Genomic DNA, 9742 nt, shown 5'->3' on the forward strand with positions numbered 1-9742 from the left:
TTTTCTCATTTCTCTGATTAAATATATTCTTTGGGTAAAGTTTTTCTACAGACACGAGGCAGGTGGAGGACATGGGGAGGGGGGTGTTGTCCCCGGAAGGCCCTATAGGGTCCTGCTTGCTAACACTACATTTCTCAAGACTCAGTTCAGGGCTGGCCTTCTAGAAGGCATCACTGGAACAGAGCGTTTTGCTTCTCTGTGCAGTCACGGCCTCCATCCTCCGGGTCCATCCGCCAACACGTCCTAGCCCTGCCTCCTCTGGATCCTGGGTGGGTCCAGCGGGGGAGAGGCTGGGGGGCGGGAGACGTGGTGGAGCCAGAGCATCTGTCCCCTCCCTCACCATTCATTCCCATTTTGGTATCTAGTTACTTCCATCATGTGTGTAACAAATTCCCTGTATTAAATTCCCTCTCTATGAAACCCCCGAGGGCTTCTGTTTTCTGAGTCACACCTATTTGACAGGGGCAGGAGACCTTGCTGGCCAAAGGGACAGACTGTGGCATCAGTCCAGGCTGGGTCCAAATCCTAGCTCTGACCCTCACTGGCTATGTGACCTTGGGCAGGCTACTTTAGTGCTCTGGGTCTCAGATTCTCCACCTAAAAAGTGGGAACAATAACAATGACCTGGAAGGGATGTTGTGTGTTAGCACAGAACCAGCACCCAGTTGGGCCTCAAAACTGCTAGTCTGCCTGTTTCATAGTGTGGTCTGAGGGGTGTGTCTGACTGCAGAGGTCTACAGGGCATCCCAGCAGAGTGGCCGAGATCTCCATGAGGAAGCTGAGGGTCCGAGACTTGAAGCTGTTTGCCCAAGACCACAGCCCATAAGAGGCAGAACTGGGATTCAAACCCAGGCAGTATGACTCCACAACCCAGCCCATTAATGCCACCCAAGCCTCTTCCCACCTTCCTGGCGAGAGATGGTGCTCAGGCAGCTGGGGAGGGCCAGGTCGTGGGGCCTGCGGCTGGAGATGGACTCTGTGGGTTGCTCAGCCAGGCAGTGTCCCTCCCCAGCCCCACCTGTGCTTGTCGGCCTCGGGGGGCCTGACATGTGGGCCCACGTGACTCAAGTGGACCTCAGAACCCCTCTCCCAGGTGTGGCACAGTTCCTGCAGTAAACAGATGTGGACCACATGGGACTCATCCGTTGATACCCCTTGGGTGTCTGTAGGCTGACAGTGGAAGCAGGAAGAGTAGCCATGCAGCCAGCAGAAACACAGGAGGATTCTCGGTGACTCCCACTCGGGACTGGATGGGCACCATGGCGGTCACACGCCTGACTACCCAGGCCTCTTGCATCTGGATTTCCTTTTCTTCCTCCTTCAGTCTCAGAGGTTGCAGGGTGTGGAGAAAGTCTACCCCACGGTGAGCCGGGGTGTTCGTGGGCCGTAAGGCCCACGTGTGCTGCTTCCACTTAACCTGCCATTAAGCTCCAGGCCATCTGTGGTCTCCAGTACTCCCGTCTGCCGGACCAGGGGAAGCTGCCAGGTCCTGGAAGGGAGTCTGAAGCAGTATCCCACCTCCCCTGAGGGCCCCCTCCCCACCCCAGTGCCCTCACGGGCCCTTGTAGTGCCCTGGCCTGGCGTGCTTTTTATGTCGCTGTCATCAGACTGCTTTCCTGACAGCTCAGATGGACAGATAATTTGACTGGCATCTGGGGAGAAAGCGGGGTGACTTTTGGCATCCACATTTGGCTACAGTACAAGAGAAACAGTGTTAAGTGAGCTGTAAGGAAAGTCTTGGAGCCCGGAGCAAGATCAGTTGGCTTGAATCATCAGGGGAGGCATCCCGGGGTGACTTCACTGGAAGCTGGTTAAAGGATGCAGGGGGTCCACATAGGGCACTGGAGGAGCAGGGAAGACTGTGGAGCTCAGGCAGCAGCAGTAACCCTCTGAGGCTGGGGTGCAGAGAGTGTGGTGGTAAAGGCGGTGGCCGGAGAGCAGAGGCCGGCGGGGGCCCCAGGAGAAGGTAGGCAGCTGCCCGCCGGATCACGGAGGGTTGGAACGTTCTTCCTGCCGTGATTGGGGTCTTTCATCACTCCCCAGGGACACAAAGAAGGCAAAGCACGATCCGATTTGCTTCAAAGAAAGGAGGCCGATGCACGTAGGTGTGGGTAGAGCCCAGGTGGGCAAAGCAGGAAACGGGCGGAGCGGCGGGGCCGCGCTGTCCGAATCCACCGCGGGGTGTCGCCCTGCACCAGTTTGAGTCCCGGGCCCTGGTGAATGCCCTTTCTGCCCAAGGGGACTTACAGGAGAAGAACCTTTTGTGCTAGGCAGCGGTGAAAGGTTCCCGGGTGACTCAGGCTGGTAAACAAGCTGCCCCGAGAGCGTGCGTCAGGCGCAAACGGAGACCTTGTCGGCGGGCGAGCGCGCGTCCCGCGGCTCTGCGCTCGGGCTGGCGGCGGGCGTGGGGCGGGGATCCCGCTCGGCGTCCTGCGCGCCCGCGGACGAGGACACGGCCGCCTCCGGGCACCGCGTCCCGCTGGGGACCCCAGGCACCCTCCTGGATTGCTGCAGACAGCCGCAGGCAGATGCCGGAGGGGGTGCGGGGGACATCAACGTGAGAACACCCTCCCCCGCCAGTTTAAAGCTTGCTGGGAAATGTGCAGTCTGGGCGCCATCCGAAACTTCATTTATTCGGAATCCTGTTTCAGGCTCACGTTTTTAACCCCGCCCTCCCCAAACACTAACCCGAGGCGTTTTTACCCCAACTCTGCTGGGCCTTTTAGTGAAAACCTCATTTCTAACCCCAAACCCCCATCTACTGACTCTAGTCAGAGCACCCGTTAAACCAACAGCAGTGAAACCTAACCCAACCCGGATGTGACCAACTCCAAACCCAACCCTGGACTCACAGACATTTTAAACCAGACATTTTAAACCACTGAATAAACAGACAAGAAATGCACAAATATGTTATGAGTGTAAAAATCCCAGTGACACCAATGAAGCGGGTCAGGCGTGGATGGTCAGGGGTCTGACGCACTCCCACCTCTCCAGAACCCTCGGCTTTGCAGGGGGAGTCCATCCTTTGGGGAGTGGGATCCTCCCAGCCCCACTTTCGCGGAACTTGCTTTTCAGACGAAGCTGTCGCCAGGCAGCCTGTGGAGAGCTTGCCCGATTCGAGGTGCCTGGCCTGGCACGTGGTGGCCACTCGCGTTTGTGTGGAAAGGCTGGCCCACCGGAGATCCGTGCACCCCCTCCGGGTTTCCCCTCTGTTATCAGCAAGTGCTGTCCCCGTACGGAAATGTGTAAGGAGTGCTGGGCTCACTTCAAATCCAGATCGGTGCTGCCGAGTTGCCTTTTGGTTGTATTCTGTTGTTTTGTTCTGTTCTTTTTTTGCCTGTGCCAATTTCACTTCCACCAGTGTCGCTGAAAAGTGTTAGCTTCTTCAACATTTACCTACACTGAGTGTTACCAGTCTTTCTCATTTTTGCCAATCTGATGGGAAGAAAAATCTCAAATATCATTTTAATATGCATTTCTCAAGGACCTATCTGCAATCTCTCCAACAACTGTTTATTAAGTGTTCAACAAATATTTCTTTATACCATATAATAAAAATCAGCACTTCCTTGCCCACTTCTCAAATTCTTCTGGCTGCTTCCTCTCGTTTATTTCTCCATATTCCTAAATAATCTGTTTAAGCTTTGATTTCTCAATTTATCAGTTTTAGATACGTGTCAGTTGACTCCCCACAGTTGATTCAGGGTTTGGGAGTCCGTCTTTTCCGATGTATGCCTATATCAGTGTGGTTCCCTTGTGAGACGTTACGTTTTTGACTGTTCTCCCTGAAATTAAATCCTCCATTTTCCACCACCTTCCTTATTTGTCCACTTTTTGAATTATGAAATATATAAATTATACAGAAGACTGTATAAAATATATGTACAATTCAAAGAATAACAATTTTAAAAAGGAACAAATACCCAGGTTAGGAGCCAGACTGTTGCCAGTTCCTTAGAAATCCCCGGTGGCCCCATTCTGACTTTTGGGCTATGCTCCCCCTGGCTTTGTAGTTTTGTCATCCACCTTTGTCTTCTGAGAGAGTCTGTTGAGTCTTCCCTGGCACATGGTGGGTGAACTTTGTGGAAATGGAAGCATTTGTCCTTATTCTTGGAGGATGAGCTTTCCTCTTCAGCACTGGGAGGGGGTATGTCCACGTGCCTGTGGCTCACCCATGTCCATTGCCACGTAGCCGCATTTCATCATATGAACACACCACAATTTACTGATCTATTTTACCGCAGATGACGTTAATGTTTTGTTGTTGTTTGGGCCACGCCTCGGGGCATGAGGGATCTTAGTTCCCCGACCAGGGATCGAACCTATGCCCCCCGCAGTGGAAGCGCGGAAGCTTAACCACTGGACCGCCAGGGAAGTCCCTGCCGATCGCATTTGGATTCTGTGCAGTTTTTTCTTGTACAAACAATGCTCCAGAGACCAATCTTGTACATGCCACCTGAGGCACAGATATGGGTGGAGCTGCTTGGTCTGAAGAAGGGTGTTCATTCTGCTTTACTGGCTAACACTAGACTTTCCCACAGTGGTGGTGCCAGTTTACACTCCACCAGCAGGGATTCTAAGTTCCCTGTGATCTGCTGCCTTGCCAACACTCTGAATTGACATTTTTGTCATCTGATGGGAGTCCCATCTCAGTGTGCTCTTAGTTTGCATGTCCCCGGGGACGAGGGTGGTGGGTGAAACCCCTTTCCCTGTGCTTCTTGGCGCTCGGCCTCCCTGTTCTGTGCAGCGTCTCTGGAAGTCGTTGCTTATTTTCCTGTGGAGTTGCTGTCTTTTCCCTGTCAATTTGCAGGAGTCCTTAGGTACTATAGACACTCATCCCTGGTCCGATATACGTGTCACAAATATCTTCATTTTCTAAAGGCTTTATAGATTTGCTTGCCACATTTTTGTCTTTAATCCACCTGGAAACTACTTTTGTGTATAGTGTGAGTCAGAGACTCACTTTCACTTTTCCCCTGTTTGGCTAGCGGATTACTGCGGTACCATATACTAAGGTCTATCCTTTCCTCTATCTGCACTTTGATCGTGGCCGTATATGAAGTATCTGTACATACCCTGTGTCCAGGCCCCATTTTATTCAGTTGGTTCCTTTATCATCTGTTTGATTCTATATGTCATGATTACTCATCATTACAACAGCTCTAAATATCACTTCTTAATGGACAGACACACAGGCAGTTCCATCAGTGCCTTAGGTGTGTGGGGTATTTTTTGTTTGTTTTTGTTTTTTGCAGTACGCGGGCCTCTCACTATGGCGGCCCCTCCCGTTGCGGAGCACAGGCTCTGGACGCACAGGCTCAGCGGCCATGGCTCACGGGCCCAGCCGCTCCGCGGCATGTGGGATCCTCCCAGCCCGGGGCACGAACCCGTGTCCCCTGCATCAGCAGGCGGACTCTCAACCACTGCGCCACCAGGGAAGCCCAGGTGTGTGTGTTTTCTTGCATAGATCCCTCCTGGGACCGCCCACCCTGCTGCTCTTACCTTGACTGACTGATTTGTTAGCCTCCTGGTTGGTTGTCACATTAGGACGTCCCTTCCTTCTTCCTTGCAAGAAAGTGTCTCCGGCTCCCTGGGTTTACCTTCTTGTTTTGGTGGAGCATTCTTCTAGTGGCTTCCTGAGAGAGTCATGGGAGGAAAACTTTAGAGATCTTACATTTCCAGACAGTCACCTGCTTGAGAGTTTGGCTGGGTACAGAATTCTAAGTAGGAGTAATTTTTCTCCTGGGATGTTGAACGCATTTTGCAGCCCCTTTTGACAGATACTATCTTCCAAAAATAGAGCAGTATGTCCAGTCCCGAACGCTCATCCGTAACCTTGCTACTCTTTAGCAGGACACCCTAGCGCCTCAGCAGGTCCTCGGACAGCCCTGACGAACAGAAGGCGGCAGATGTCAGGTGGTGTGACTTTCCAGGCTAGGTCATGAAAGATGATAGGGCTTCCTCCGGACTCTGGCTCCTGGACTCTCAGCCCTGTAAATCAGCTTCCTTGTTGTGAGGAAGCCCTGGCCACGTGGAGAGGCCACGTGTGGTTGTCCTGGCTGGTAACCCCAGCTAAGGCGTCAGCCAAGAATTAGCCTCAATCCCAGACTCGAGTGGCCAATCTTTCAGATAATTTCAGGTTCCAGACTTCAAATCACCCAGCTGATGCCAAGTGGAGCAGAAGTGTACTGTCCACCGAGCCTACTTAGATTGAAGATTTAAGGACAAAATAACCATTGTCATTGTTTTTTCTTGTTTTTGGTTTTTTTTAAATTTATTTATTTATTTACTTTTGGCTGCATTGGGTCTTCGTTGTTGAGCGTGGGCTTTCTCTAGTTGCGGCGAGCGGGGGCTACTCTCCGTTGTGGTGCACGGGCTTCTGATTTTGGTGGCTTCTCTTGTTGCAGAGCACGGACTCTAGGTGCGCGGGCTTCAGTAGTTGTAGCTCGTAGGCTCTAAAGCGCAGGCTCAGTAGTTGTGGTGCACAGGCTCGGCTGCTCCGCAGTACGTGGGATCTTCCCGGACCAGGGCTCAAACCCGTGTCCCCTGCCTTGGCAGGTGGATTCTTTTTTTTTTTTTTTTTTTTAATATTGACTTAAACATCCAGCTTATTTATTTATTTTAGATGTTGGGGGTAGGAGTTTATTAATTAATTTATTTATTTTTGCTGTGTTGGGTCTTCGTTTCTGTGTGAGGGCTTTCTCTAGTTGTGGCAAGCAGGGGCTGCTCTTCATTGCGGTGCGCGGGCCTCTCACTATCGCGGCCTCTCTTGTTGCGGAGCACAGGCTCCAGACGCGCAGGCTCAGTAGCTGTGGCTCACGGGCTCAGCTGCTCCGCGGCATGTGGGATCCTCCCAGACCAGGGCTCGAACCCGTGTCCCCTGCATTAGCAGGCAGACTCCCAACCACTGCACCACCAGGGAAGCCCCAGCAGGTGGATTCTTAACCACTGCGCCACCAGGGAAGCCCCCGCTGTCATTGTTTTGAGCCAGCCAGTTGTGGGGTATTTGTTATGTAGCCTGTGTGACTGGAACACCCCTCTTCATGGCAGCTCCTGGCTCAGCAGACTTGAGGACATGATGGTGAGCCCTCTGCCTGAGAACATGATCTAGTCAATCAATTTAAATAAATTTTAAAATACTGTAACAGGGCTTCCCTGGTGGCGCAGTGGTTGAGAGTCCACCTGCCGATGCAGGGGACACGGGTTCGCGCCCCGGTCCGGGAAGATCCCACATGCCGCGGAGCGGCTGGGCCCGTGAGCCATGGCCGCTGAGCCTGCATGTCTGGAGCCTGTGCTCCGCGACGGGAGAGGCCCGCGTACCGCAAAAAAAAAAAAAAAAAAAAAAAAAAAAAAATTAAAATACTGTAACAGAAGGTGAGCATCCCACGTGTTCCCAGCGCCTGACGTTTGTTCCTGTTCACAGCAGCATACTTGGACGAGGCGGCGGGCAGCCTTCCCGAAGGATGGAGGACCAGCGGTGGGTCTGCTTCTCTGGGCGCATTCTGCCAGATTGGGCTGGTGACCTGGGGTGATGGGAAGCTGGAGAGCAAAGCCCTGTGAGGCCTGTGCTGGCCCTCGCTGTGCTGCAGCCATGAGTCGCTCCAAGTCACCAGGGCCCCAGATGAAGCAGGAAGGCGAGGTCACCCGGGGAGGGTGTGAAGCAGCCCAGAACCGGGCAGGGGACGCAGGAAGCCCAGGCCCAGACGGGCCCTTTCCTGACCCGGCCATAGGTCTGAGCGGGTGCTGGTGCTGGCACTGAAGAAGGGGCTTTGGACTGCCTCCCGGGGGTGGGCCCCAGCCTGAGCAGGGTGAGATTATTCCTTCAGTCGTTCAAGAAAGAGTTACTGAATTGTCACCCCCCACCAGGCATGCTGGGAACGCAGCAAAGAACAGAAGAAGCGAAAGCCCCTCCCCTCAAAGAGCTGACCTTCTCGTGGAGAGAGAGACAGCGCCTAACAGCCCAGTGGGCCGCTGGCCAGGAGAAGGGGCAGTGGGTCCAAGGCAAGCCTGGCGGGCGCTGGGAGGGCGGCGGGGGACGGGGGTGGTTCTTTGAACACTGGTCAGCCAGCGGAAGTTGTCTTTGAGGCAGAGGCCTGAGGAGGTAAGGGTGGCAGGCAACCTCCCCAGGCAGAGGGGACCCCCCCAGGGGGAGCAGGACAGGGAGGGCACTGGGTGTGTCTGGTGAGAGTGAGCCTGGAAGAAAAAAGTCAGGAAGAAAGGGGACTGCGTGGGTTGGAAAACACCCCCAGTGCGCCCGTTAAAACGAAGGTGAAAACTCACACGCGGGGCTTTTTTATGTATTTCAAGATAAAACACTGCAACCCTAAAAGCTTCCTGGGAATTAGAAATTACTTTCAGAGACAAGAGCTTCAAATTTACCCTCAAAACACAGCCTCAGAGTGATAGAAACCTTCTGGGGGAAGGATAAGACAAGCGACTTCACAACCCGCTGAGCAGGTCCCTCTCTGCCAAAGGCCCGGAACTGCTCAGATTTGCAGCTCTCCGCGGAGATCCAGCCCGTTGGCCCAGAGGCTCCTCTCAGGGAGCCAGCGTTTTCTTCTCTGTTTCACAGATGAGGAGACTGAGGCCCAGAAAGGTGAAAGCATGTGAAGGCCACATGGCTGGGGAGGCTCTGAGCCAGGCCTGGTGGTCCTGGCATCGCTCTGCCTTCCCAGTGGTCACCAGCCCCCAGAGGCCCTGGCTGCAGGCCCACCTCCTCCAGGGCATCCGTCCATGGCCAGTGCTGTGCTCCCTGCACCCATGGCCCCATCTCCAGCCCAGCTGCCTGCGAGCTGCTCCCACCCCGGACTGCTCCCTGCCAGACACTCCAACCCATGCTGGCCCACCTCTCTGATGAGGGCCCAGTGTTCTGGTTTCTTTACGAACGTCTTCCCTCAGGGCGGGGATTGTGACTTTTCTGCCTGAAAAGTGTGGCTTGTCAAGGGCCTGGGCTCTGGCTTCAGACGACCTGAAGGATCAGATCAGGATTCAGCTGCCTTCGAGCTGTGTGTCCTGGGGAGAGTCACTGCACCTCTCTGTGCCTCGGTCTCCTCCACACAAGGACCACGAGGGGACCAGGCTGTGAGAGCATTAGATGAGTTAATACTGGGCCAGCACTTGGAAGGCACCTGGCCCTGCCCGTGCTCCCGGCCCGCTGAGGGGTCTGTTATAGATTCACCTGCGGTGCTGCTTTGCCTCAGACCTAAGAGTCTCCACCTGGTCTGGCTCCTCCCTTCCCACTCCTGCCCTCCCGTGGCTCTCCCCGGGCTGCCGCTGTGGCCGCATGGGCCTCCCTGACTTCTCAGCTTCTCCAGGCCGCCGGCCTCAGGACCTTGGCACTGCCTGCTTCCTTGACTTCAAGGCTGCCATCACCTTCTCAACGGGGCCTGCTCCCATTGCGGGTTACAAACTGCAGCACACGCCTGCAGCCGGGCCCCCAGCAGACCCTTGACCCCCACCTCTCATTTCTCCACAGCCTGTCTCCCTTCTGACCTGCCCTCTCCTTTGCTGCCTGAGCGTTTCCAATGTTTCATTTTCCTCTGGCATAAGGCAAGCTCCCGAGGGCAGAAATCTTTGCCTGTGTGTTTGCAGCTGTGGCCCAAATGCCTAGGCGGCACCCGGCACACAGCGGTGACTCTGAGTAGTGGTGACAGAACTGTGGATTTCAGAACCAGCTGGGTGTCTCCTGAAAATGCAGATTCCCAGGCCCCGAATCAGCCTTTCTGGGGGTGAGGCTTGA

The sequence above is a fragment of the Mesoplodon bidens genome, assembly GCF_964165515.1.
Source record: "Mesoplodon bidens genome assembly, chromosome: 10".
Taxonomy (NCBI): Eukaryota; Metazoa; Chordata; class Mammalia; order Artiodactyla; family Ziphiidae; genus Mesoplodon; species Mesoplodon bidens.